The sequence below is a fragment of the Neodiprion fabricii genome, chromosome 1 (assembly GCF_021155785.1).
Source record: "Neodiprion fabricii isolate iyNeoFabr1 chromosome 1, iyNeoFabr1.1, whole genome shotgun sequence".
Taxonomy (NCBI): domain Eukaryota; kingdom Metazoa; phylum Arthropoda; class Insecta; order Hymenoptera; family Diprionidae; genus Neodiprion; species Neodiprion fabricii.
The window spans coordinates 6,541,819-6,554,677 of record NC_060239.1 but is presented as its reverse complement, the minus strand read 5'-3'; the positions used below and the strand labels follow the sequence as shown (position 1 = coordinate 6,554,677).

The 12,859-nt window shown below is 42.1% G+C and overlaps 1 long non-coding RNA gene across 1 annotated transcript; it reads right to left on the bottom strand.

Moving 5' to 3' along the window:
• Positions 1-234: 234 nt before the first annotated feature.
• On the bottom strand, positions 235-6,407 carry LOC124178292. Its single transcript, XR_006869771.1, has 3 exons — positions 4,373-6,407; positions 1,761-1,923; positions 235-1,287 (listed from the first exon to the last, which is right to left on the bottom strand). It is a non-coding gene; the product is annotated as an uncharacterized LOC124178292 (long non-coding RNA).
• Between the last annotated feature and the right edge of the window lie 6,452 nt (positions 6,408-12,859).

Below are 12,859 nucleotides of genomic sequence, written 5' to 3'. Positions count from 1 at the left end.
GCGAGGACAGAAAATATTTACGAATTCCGATTCATAATTAAATTTACACAAATAAAAGAGACAAAATGTACGGCGAAAAATTAGTGAACAGGGAGGTTTATATACCTGGCCGATGTTCCCTTGTATGTGGAAATGATACGGTAAAAAAAAAAAACTTTTAATTAAACATTCTTGAGATTCGTTACAATTTCACGGTAGCACAATTTTCGGATCATGTTTTCACCTTTGCTGTCCTCTGTGTGTGTGTGTTTTTTTTTCTCTCCCTGCTTTTTTGACATTCTATATATTTATCGAATTATTGAATAACTGATTAATTATGTAACTTTTACGTTGAAAAATATGGGCATTTGAGAGACAAGACCTCGGTAACTATTTATTAACCGGCTACGTTTTAACCTTCCTTGCCGAATGAAATATCCTAGGATTTGACAAAATATATGAAAAATTGTCCAATCATCTGACACAGAGACGAATATCGATACTATTCGTTAAGTTCGTTAAGTTAATGGAATGTGTTCATAATCTACGAATATCTTTCTGATGGTGAAAACTCAAAAAATACTGTAATTCTGAACGGAAACTCAGATATCGATGCTTCGTTTGAAATCGCTTAAAAATTATTAACAATCGATTTCAATATACGATGGCTCGTTTAAGTCAGGAAAATATTCCCCGCAAATTCACCGGACCGCTTTTTTCTGTAATCTTGGCAGCGTTAAATATTTAATTCTACAACAATACTCCGATATTGATTATGATCACCAAACTTTCGTCCTTAATTTGAAGCGGTTTGAAACGAAGTATCGACATCAGACTTCGTATATTTTCTTAGCCACCGAATGTTCGTAAATATAGCACTTCGGTATTTTATCTGAGATAATATACGTCCTGTAAACTTTTCTTTGACAGCCGTGTTTCGATCGTATTCGCATGCAGTCATTTGTCAGAAGACGCTGAAGTAGGCATATCGATTTTTCCATGACACAACAAACCGTGTACATTGCATGCCGCATGGCCACCATGGGTGCTAGTGTTTGATTTATCTATTCATGCTAGATCCCTGTAGACTGGCTTGATCGCCGTTCTATTTCCGGTAAATTCACGAGATTATCGTCAACCCCTGTCAATAACAGTCATCAACTTCCTTTTCCCCGCTCACTATGATTGCGACATGTCGTGACGATGCCTCAGCACGATTTAAGCACAAGTGAACCGTAATTTTCTTCCAATTATTGCCTCTTTGGAACTGCTGAACCTCCTTTTGCAAAGCCTTACAGACCGGACGTGCTGTAAATAATTAATTAATAGCGGAAGATGTATTAGGGATTCGAAGGTCGATTTTTAGTCGGTAAAGAAAAAAGGCTGCACGAGCTTTTTGTACTTCCAGACGGAATATCAGCGATATTTGCGGAATAACCGGAACCATTTCCTGCTAGAGATAATACGGAATGAGATTGATTTCAAAGTTAAATAATGCTAACCTGCGCCACAACTGAGAAGGCATCTCTGAATTTTGCCGTGTAAACCGAACGCGTAAAACTTGGCAAGTATAATAAATATAATTAAATGAGAATAAAAGTATTGCCGGAGGGTTGCATCCCTCCCTCAACTCTTGTATTTTAATTGGATAAAGAGTCGCAATGCCTTAGAAATACACTAATGAAGCCTCTCCTCGAGGAGATTTCTTTTCATTCGCGCACAATAATACAACATAGCGATATATTCACAGTACCCGGAAAAAGTATAAAAATATTCTATACCTATTTCACCGTAGTTATAAAATTCCTTCTATCAAATTCTCTCTCTCTCTCTCTCTCTCTCTCGAGCATTTTCGAACGCGCCGAGATAACGGGTGTGCACGTATAACGAGATGTCAAACCGACGTTTCCCATCTCGGTACTGCTGCCGATGTCGAAACAGCTTCTGCAAATAAAACAAACTGATTTCAACCCTCCGGCAATCGCTGTGTAGGAACCCGACGATAACCGAACGTCATCTTCGCTTGAATAATGTAACGCGTCGCTCGTCTCTCGGTCTAATGCAGCCGTCGATGCAAGCACGAAAGCTTCTCCGAGCCCTGCAGCTGCGACTTTAAACCTCCTCGAGCAGAAGCAATTATTTCAGATTTTGAAAGGATTGTTACAAAAAAAAAAATTGTATCAAAATCCAAATCCTTGAAGAAAAAAAGCATTCCTCACCGCATAATTTTCTCGTTTCAAAGCCATTTTACGTATATCGTTTGAATGAGAAAAAAAGAAACAAAAAAACACTTTATTCAAAACATTTCTTCCGTTAACTCTGTGCAAGGGTTAAACGTTTTTTCACAAAATAATTCCAGCCCCGTTTACGAAAGTTTCAAGCCCTGACGATACGCTCGTTTTTAATGGTTCCCCCGCTTTTCGGGCATGTAAAGAAAAAAATCAAACAAGTCTCGCACAAGTACGTCATAAACTCGCGTTTTAAATCCTCGGCCCCGAAACGAGGAGTGTTTTCGTGGAATTTGGCATTAGCAAAATTATATTCCTCGTCACGAAGAAGCCGCGCGCAGTTCGTCCTTTGCTTGTTTACTTTATCATATACAATTACAGTGAAAAAATGTTTGATAAAAATTTGAGTCAGACTTGGGTGAGATTATTTAGTCACAGAATTCGTTTTTCGTTTTTTTTTTTAACTCTCGAGAGAAGAGATGCGGTAAAAGAAAGAAACGCTGCACGAATATCACCCCGTTTACTCTCTCCCTCTCATTTTCTCGTTGTCTGGGCCGTGTACAATAATCACCAATTGCCCTGATTACGATCGGTTGAATTGAATTATTTTCAACAAACCATAGAACGTGCAGCTTGGTTCAAAAACACGAGGACCGTACCGACAAGGACAACGAAACCAGTAATTACGCTCTCGCACTTTAATGTCCTTATAATGGAAATATTGATTGATTATTCCTTCGTTAGGCCCTCACCCCCCGCAATCCCTGTCCCACTGATTAAATCATTTTCCGGGACAATCCATTAACCAAAAAGCGAAACAACGTTCGCAAAGAATTAAAACGAAAAGTGAGAAAAAAGGACGCAGGTCGAAAATAATGCGAGGAAAAAGATATAAAAATTTCCACCCCCTGCCAACTCGTGAAAAAAAATCTGCTTTGTTATCGCCACTCACCCGCACCAGCCGCCTCAAAAACTTCGACGCACTTGCACCTCGGACACGTGTCAATTTAACAATAAAGCTATTGCTCCGATGCCGCACAATACCCTTCGCCTCGTGTTCTAGTTTCACGGATTGATACGCCGGCATCACGCTGCCTGCTGAAGCTGTTCGACTTCCGCCACGGCAAGGCTACTTCTCGTTGTATAAATTGGTACACGTAAATTATACCTACAACTCGTGTGAGGTATGAAAAGTCGTGAAAAAAAAATGTTGGAAACGAAATTACCAAGATTACACGAGCGGAGTTGCTTTTAAAATTTACCAAATATCATGAAAAACATGCTTCGTCGATTGAACGAAATGAGCTTTTATTTTACGACACGAATTGTTGATGCGATCGAGACCTACCTATATACGAATATTTAAGGCACACACACAACGTGATAGTTGACGAATTAGAGCATGGAGAGTTCATGCAGCAGACACCCACGTGACACACAGTCCTCAGCAGCTCGTTAGACTCACTTTACAGCTTGTCTTAATTATGCACGTGGCATGTACGAGACGCGGTGCAGGTAACTCGACGGTGACTCTCAATTCGCGGGTTACCAAAACAGAGATCTGACGGTTTTTCATTCCGATAAAATTTCGAATCAAATCTAAACATGAAATTGGGAGGAAAAAAAGAATGAAACAAATTTTTTTGGTCAATTCACGGTTACCACCTCGCGCTTTTCTTCAATTGACGACCTTCGGCTGTTCTTCTGACTTGAATTTTCACAACGCTTTTTCTACTTTCCTGACTGTTTTGCCATTTAGAAACTTTATCATGATTCTAGGTATAGTAATTTTTGTATTTAATCGTCCGAGAAGAACCCCACTCAAATGGCCGAGACTAAAAGTAATTGACAGTTTTTTTTTATTTCGACTTAAGACACTGCGAACCTACTTTAACAATTTTTTTCACTTGCATGCGTGGATTTCAGCAAAATGGAATATCAAAGTATAAGAATTGCAGAATTATAATTGTTGTACGCATCCATGGTAGGTTTTTCGTATTTTTTTGTTTTTTTAGTTTGCTTTTCAATTTTGAACTGTTTCACTTGCAAATTAAGGTGTTTTAATAATTGTTATACCTTTTACCAGTGTGCAAGGTATGTATATGTATATGTATATGTATAGGCAAGTGCCTATAATACACGAATACCGCACCCACTTTTCTTACCTCGTGATAATATCATCTCATTATTAAGAGAGTCACTCTCGGAGCGGCGTCGCGGCGGCAGCTTCTATTCTGCAATATTAAAACTGATGACGTAGTCTGGGAGAAGGATTTGCTGGTTTTGCACTTTCCTCCCACCTCTCTTCTCGCGGGTCCTTTTTCACCACGGTCTTTCCTCCGCTTCCTGCTATCTTCACACTCGACGGGACAGAACAGACCTCTGCTTCCCAACCTAGTTGGCGTGCAGTGTTAATGCATCGGAACCGGCATTGTTAAAGTTAGTTCATCTTCAGGGGTGTTCGCTCGGCGGAAATAAACGAATGAAAAAGCGAATGGAATGTGTGACGGGGAAGAAAGAACTTGTTCCGAGCTAGTTACAACTGTGAATAGGTGCAACCCGTTCAACGGATGAAACGAGACCCGGTATATTTTACACACTCGGCGAAACTCTAACCGCACAAATCATGACACTATTTTCGCACACTGTAACACTCGGAGTTTTCTTCTTCTTCTTCTTCTTCTTCTTCTTATTCTTCGTGGCCTCCTTTCCTGACGACGATACGACGGCGATAATATCTCTCTTTCTTTGTTTTCTTCTATTACGCTGTGAAAAATCGCTGCGGTATAATTATAAGAGGAAAAGATGCGGAAGTTAAGGAGAACAGGAAGAACAAGAACAACTTTGAACAACGAAGAAACCGGTTTCAATTAATAAACCACTCGTTCCTTTTCTCTTATTTTTCTTCGTCTTATTCTTATATTCTCCTTTCAAAACTCTGCAGCAATTATTCCTCGGAAACTTTCTAATTCACTTTCGCGGTGGGTAAGGAAATACGAATGAAAATAAACCATCGAATTCACTAGCGGACCGTCTGCCTCATTTCAACAGCCCAAGACACTGATCGGTATCCCGTCTCTGTCCTTCCAAGAGCTCGCCAAAGTTGAGCTCGTTAAAATATCACGACACTTGCAGGCGTCGTCATATCGGTTGATAATTATCTTAGTGTTCCAAATTTTCCTCCTCCTCCCTCGCAACGTTTAAGCCTTCCCCGGTGTGACGACGTTTCTGTTCTTTATCTCCTTTTTGTTTTTTCTACGCAGCACCTATTAAGCCACGATTACGTAACTCCGTACCAAACTTGGTCTATTTGAACACGTGTTAACGCGCTGATAACGCCGGTCGAGCCTTAAGAATCGTATCCCCGACGTTCTCTCATTCTAAATTCACGAGAACGTCGCGGTGCAACCTTATTTCTGTACATAAATATGTATCTTCTACCAACCACGCACCTTTTAACCATGGGAATATATTTGCGTCGCTTCTGTCGTACAAGATGTGACACATAAGCGGGCCTAGGTCAAGGCGTCTCTAAACGAGTCTTGATTGCAGCTTCCTACGTTCACTTTACCCCTCGCACCGAAATACCTGCAGCAACATTCGATTCTCCGGTCGTTGAAGTGCTCGTCGAATTTTCCGAGGTATTCTCGAATCTCGATCATGTTTTCCGGTTGAATCAAGTTTTTTTTTTTTTTTGTTTTTTGTTGTTTTTACTTCCTCATTCCTCACATCTCAGCGAGTGACCGGCAGCTCCAAAAGTGACCCACATTTTTCCTCTCCGCCTCCTGCGAACGCGGCTTAAAGCACGCAAGCACCACCGAGATGGGCGAAAACACGAGCCGCTTTTTCACTCCGCGGAGCAACTGTTTCGGGCAGCTTTTTCTGCTTACCCATGATCGCGGTTTCCGCAGGCAGAGCTGTATCGGCGACGAGATTCTCGGTGATTAAGGATGGAATTTCCGCGAGGGAATGACGGTCGGTTTTTGCTCTTACGCGACCCCCGCTTCCCCTTCTCCTCCCCCACTTCCGCTTAAACGTAGACCGGGATTTTCGTATTCGCGACCACGTATCGCGCACATGGACTTAGTTTCGGAGGTCGCGGTTTTTCTCCGCGAGGCTTTCGCTGCCGCGGTCCGGCGTAACCTGTCGACAAAACGCAGAATCTCCACCTCGAAAGCCGGGAGTTATGCTCCAGAGCTTGCGCGGTGAGCGCCCGGCGCTCGCCCCTCGGGAGCTTTCGCTTCTCCTCGTCGACACTCCGCCGCTTGCAAGCTCACCCCGTGGAGGGGGTGGAAATAGACGAGCGGCGAGATACCGGGGGTAAGAACTCGCCGTGGGTTAGTACGACTGACAACTGAATTTATACAAGTCTTGAGGGAGCAAAATGAGCTCCCGTCCATGATCCGTCCGCCCGTCTTTCCCCGCTTTTGCCTGCAACGCACGCGGGAACTTTCGGGAATCCGGCTGCTCTGCATCACCCGCCCTTTCATCCGCTAACGCAACTAGGACGAAGGTCAGCCGCGAAACCTGCAGGATTTTCTCCTGGGATTCGAAAGATCCTCAAGGCTGCCGGACACTTTGGTATCGGGTTTTGTATTCCCGGTGGTGACGACGTCGAAACCGTGTCCAAACCGTGGAAAACCGGGCCAGTTTGGAAAGGATCGTTTCGGACCACCTGGGAATTCTCAAAGGGGTATTTCTGACGGAGTTACAAATGTTATTTATATACTTATACAGGCGCCAAAGTTGGCAGACGCAACGTTTCGATTGAGAGAAGGACGAAAATCAGCGATACAAATCATTTGTCGAAATATCGTTACGGTTCTGCAACTTTGTACGATTATCAGACAAGCGCGCCAACTTCTTTGATTCAAATTGACGATTGTATCGTTCACTTTTTTATCTCTCATGAAACGAGGCTAATAGAATTCAAACGCGATTGCTTGTTGTTACTTCCCTGGAACAGTGAATAATTTTTTCCAATTGCGGAGTGTTGCTTTCCGTGTTCGATTACAACGATCGCAACGATTACAATTAACATCTCATGTCGTCTACGTGTGAAAAAAAAAATCTACAATATCGAGTGAAAATATTCTACAAGATTAAGTTATATCATCTTTCATTGTCTTAAGAAATTATTCACTACTCCGTACAGGATTTTTACAGCCTTTCCAAGATAAACATGAAACTAAAGTCCTTCGATTGAACAAAGTGATACAAAAACCGCGTAATCGATTTTCACGCGCGGGTGATCGTTGGTTCTACGATCACTCGTTGTAATTTGACGGCTTACGTCAGGGCCACGCATGTTTCGCATGTTCAAGTTAAACAGGTTCAATTGACGCCTTAACACCTCGTCAAGGGCAGGCAGTCCAACGGTAACAATTCCATCAACGACTTGGCATTCGTCGAGACCAATTGACCGTGATCCGCGGTAAGGAGTCAAGAGGGCCTCTTACATTATTCAAGATCATTCGAGGGGCGCGTCCGTTTTAAACGTTGAAGATTTGAGCCCGGATGAGGAGAAGGGAATAAATCAACACTCGAGCACGCGTTTCTTGAAGTCGGTTATCCGGTGCTTAGCTTCATTTTCATCCCTCTTAGGGTTTCCCGAATTCTGTCTCCTCGGGGCTTAGCAGCCCTTTGAGTGTGAAGCGGAAATTCAAGACCTCTACGGTGGTTCTAATCTTTCAAAGTGTGGGTCCAGATCTTGACCGAGTTTGAGCCGAAGCTCGACGTATATGACGGATTTTCGGTGAAGAATTCGGTCAGCCGAATGAATCCGATTTGTTTCTATGTTTTTTTTTTTTTTTACAACCATTCAACAAGTTGAAGGTGGACATCTTTTTCACCAGAATATACAAATCAATACACTCAATTCAATTGACGAGATTCATCGCCACGAGTAACATCCACCCTCGTTAATAAACCCGCAAACGAGATTTACCACCGGTTTTGTTACTCGGTCAAATAATTTTCACCGAAAATATTTCACCCCCTTCTAGATAACGATCGCCGTCGTCGATCCTCGTTCACGTATCGAACGGTCATTTTAATTTCGCGTATCGCGCACCTTCGATCAACTTCATCGTCGGGATATCAAGTTTTCTCGTAAACCAGGAAACGGGATTCAATTATTACGTGAACTCGGGTAGTCTGCACCGCTGCAGCTGTATCGTTCGTAATGTAACAGCTTGAAAATGGTCAGTCGCCGGCTGTTGCCACAGCCCACCACCTCCAAAACAATACAATTTAAACTGGAGCATTCAGAATGGAACTCTATCGCGTTGACAAATTGCTTATGTACCTATGTGTATGGTGCATTCACCTGTCCAACTGTTACACTTGTACTACGCAAATCTGGAGCCGCTTGCAGATATTGTTCTATAACTCATGCGACAGCTATTTTTTTATTGTTGAACAAATAACGGGTAGATTTGTCGTCTTGTTTATTTGAATCTTGTCGATTTGTTTTCTTTTCTTTTTTTTTTTAATCGTTGAAACCAGCCAAGTAACCGACGAAGAGGAAGAATTATAACAAAGCCACAGATCTCAAAAAGGAATCGAAGTTAATTTAATCGTTTCGACCCAAGCACGAGTCTCTTAACAACGACCAGTGACAATGATTGAAATACGAATCGTCAATTAACCCAACCAATGTCTTCGACTCGTTTCAAGGATTTCCTGTGAAATTCACATACATGCCATCCATAACTATTTTCAATTCCACCCGCTACTTTCCGCGGCTGCAGAGAAGAAGGAACGGCAAAGGGAAAAGCTTGAGTTATGCCTGGGATCGCGAAGAGCCGTCGAGAGAGTTTCTTTGGCTACCTTTGAGCGTCTGAGAACGAGAGGGAAACCCGTTTCTTGGAAAAGAGGAACGCGATGGGTTCGCACCAAAAAACTGGGATTACTATCATCGGTGTTCGGGCATAAACCAGCCGGTGATGGGTGGCATTCACCCGTGATAAACGAGTGGAGAAAACCTTTCCGTTTTCCATTTCCATTCGTTTCGACAGCTTTATTCACGATCCGCGGGTCGATTTCACCTCGTTTAATTTCATTCGACAAGACTCGCTAATTGACTTCAATCACCGCTCCCGATCAATTGACCGTTCCGACATTTCCTGACGTTTCTTCGTCACGATTGCCTTTTCCATTTGATTAGCGCTCACTTGGCCACTTTCGCAAATTCGTGAGAAAAAAAAAATCCAACCCTAAACTTCTCTGCTGTGGATAACAAGCTCGTAATTATCTTAATTACCGAAGCTAAGGTGGAACATTTTTAAATCTTAACGCGCACGTCACTGTGTTTTGTTCACTGATGTTTCCCACCTTTTCTTAGAATGACTAACAAGATTCTTGACGCTTTAACAAGTAAATTTCAGGATGAAAAATCGCATAATTTATGGAGAAAACTGCATCGTGATAATATTAACCAACTCTACCCCTTACTTTATGGGTATACATCAAAATAATTTACCACTCCCACTTTGGACAGCATCGTGGCTTTGTGGACAACAATAGGAAGACAAATTCCTCTGTCCGCAAGGCACGGCGGACTGTTTCATTATTTATATTCGATGTTACTTACCTGCGAATGATCGGTAAAATTTTTTGAAAACCGCGCAACGTGAATTTGCAATTTTTACATAAAGCTGTAGACGTAATATCTATGCGAATTGAGCCAGTGCAGAATTATCAAACTGTTGTAAGCGTGTCGAGTAGTATCTTTGGAGAAATTGGTAAAATACGATCTCCCTGTGAATTCAAATATGCAGGATAAAACGTTAAATCCTTTCGCCTCCGTACGGCGAGAAATGCATTCGGGAGGGATGCGAGCGAGGAGCTTTCTTAGATTTGAATTGGCATCCGAAGCACGCGCGAGTCGCATATATACGTATAAAATACTTTTATCAATTCCGTGTATTTCAAGATACGCGGAACTTTACACGCGTGGAAAAGTTGTCTGCGCCCGGCGAGCCAGGAGCTACCGGTAGGTTGTAGGTATACGTATACTTGAAGCATTAAAATAGAACCTTCCCGAGCGAATTTCCAACAGCGAGAAATTTCTCGATCACTGAAATTTATTCGAACTCGTGCTACGGGCTTTTATTTACCCGAGTACGTAGAAACTTTGAATAAACGTAATGTCAGGCAAAAATAACGAGTGGTGAAATGTCGCAGACATGACGAGAAAACTTTCCTCTTAACAAATGGATTAAAAATTTCAACACCCACTTCGTACGTAACGTGTCTTTCATATTTTACAGGGGTTTCACTGTGTATCACATCCTATTAAAACGGAAATGGCTCCGTAAAAAAAAAAAGAAAACTAAAAAAAGCACAAAAAAATACCATTTCAGGCAAAAGTTTATACGTACCTCGCATCGTACGCGACAGAGAAATTTTTAAAAACCGATTTGACAACAAGTTACGACGAACGGATCGTAAAATCGCGACCGCAATTTTAGGTCGTGTCGATATCGAAGCCAAAATAAAAAAAAAAAAGAGAGAACAAATGATATGAAAAATAATACGAGGAATTGTAGAATAGAAAATAACAAGCGAACCTTGATCCAGGCATAAAAAAATTTATCCGGAAAAAAATACCCCGACCTCTCAACTCTGCAGGTTGGATTTTCGAGTGTTGCAATTCCCGTGGAGGGATTCGCACATGCAGAAACACGTATCGCGTAATCCGGCTACGGGAATATATACGTGGGTAAGATTTTGTCGCGTACTTCAATGCCGACGTATCTCTGTAGATCGCGAGATTTTTCGCTTCGCCGTACCGGACCTATTCGTGTCGCGAAAAGGAAGGAAAAAAAAACAGCAAGAGAGCCTGAACAATTGCCCCGGGTCTTGATCCCTCGCTCTGCGGATTCACGTAAAAGGAAGCGAAGCAAAATCCCTCGAAAGAACTGCAGCTCACGCTCCGGGTATTTTCTGCAAATTAATTTTATCAGCGCGGCTTTATATTTCGGCTAGAAAAATCTGAGGGAAGCTGTCGTTTCGAGCATACCTGCAAATACTCGAGAATTGACATTTCGCAAAACTGGAATAGAGGATTTCGCATTTTTTCACGTTTCAATTTACCAAATGAACGGTGTTGAGAGACAATTTTTTCTTTTTTTCTTCTTTACACAAAAAAATGACTCTTTTTTCACGCTTCGAGTTCGCAAGCGTAAAAATTATCGAAAGTCGATATTAGTCAGAGAGAAAATAGACGGGTGGGGGTAGAAATGTAGAAAGATCGAAAAATCTGAGGGCCAAAGTAGGGAATTTAAAAAAAAAAGGGAAAACCATAAAAGATTAGAAAGGTCAGAAACATAGAATGCTAAACTGTAGAATCGACAGAATTCCTTTCGATAATATAAAATCGTATACAGATTCTCGATTTTGCTATACCGTGTTTCGACGTTTGTGCATTTTGTCTTTCCACATTTCCATTTACCGAGTGTTCAATTTTTCGTCGTTGACCTTTCCATATTTTTAAATTCTACGAACAAGATATTCGCGTCTATGAAAATTCGACACTCCGATCCTTCTATTAATCAGCAATTCTATTTTCTTTACCCCTACCGAAATTCCTACACCCTCGGGATCGCGGGCTAATTCGGTTGGTCTGAAATTGATTAATTCGGAAAGTGGCGGAAATCGAAAACCCCGGAAGCGTAAAACGCTGCATCGGTTTCCAGTGGTTGTTAGATAAGTTAAGGATAGTCCCACGGGACGCGAAGTCTCGGGGTTCGAGGCTGACTCAAAGGGGCCGCAAACCGCAGGGTTTTCGCATCGAAACTGACGTCAAGGCGCACCTTCCAACCCACCTCGGATCCTTTATTGCAAAGGTCGGTGCAGGATATCGTGCAGAGATTTGTACCATGATGAAACACCTGCTCGGGAGGGGAAAATAGCACGACCGATAGAACGGATAACGCGATTCGAAATACGCGAAGACTCTCCTCCTCGCCTTTCCTAGTTTCTCTTCGTCTCCGTGCGGTTATATTCCTCGGGACGTGAAACCGGATCCTTGTTTTAAGAGCACCCTCGATGTACACGCGACTTTACGATTCCACCGTGTCTCGTAAACTCCTCTCTGCCATGATACCTGCAATACGTGTCTACTCGCTTTTTTCACTTCCGGATCCACTGCAGGGAGTTCAAAGCGGACGGCTAGAGCCGTATCAATAAAAATTAGGAATTAAGGTCATGGATTGCACCGTCGGAAACGGAATTCGAACACCTTTTTCCTATCCGACAAATTGATTCCTTTCAATTATTCACCAACGATAGGAACAACGGATCGGAGCCTCAAGTTTTTCGAGCATTATTTAGTATCTTAAACTCCTGCGCCCGGTTCGGTACTTGTAAAATAAAATTTTTTTTAAACATGCAATAATCTCAAAACCTCGCTTCGCCCAGATTTCTTCTCACGGAATAAAATCATTGAGTTTATGATATTCAAATTTAATCTCTCTACGTAATCCGTAATTATCGATACTCTCGGAGAGAAGGTTGAAAGCTTGACTGCTACACAAGCCTCGATGAATTCGAAGATGAAACTTTCACTCGAGGAGTTTCCAATTAACTCCGTAAACATTATAATTACTGGGATAAGTACAGACCCAAAAATCTCAGGGCTTCTGTCT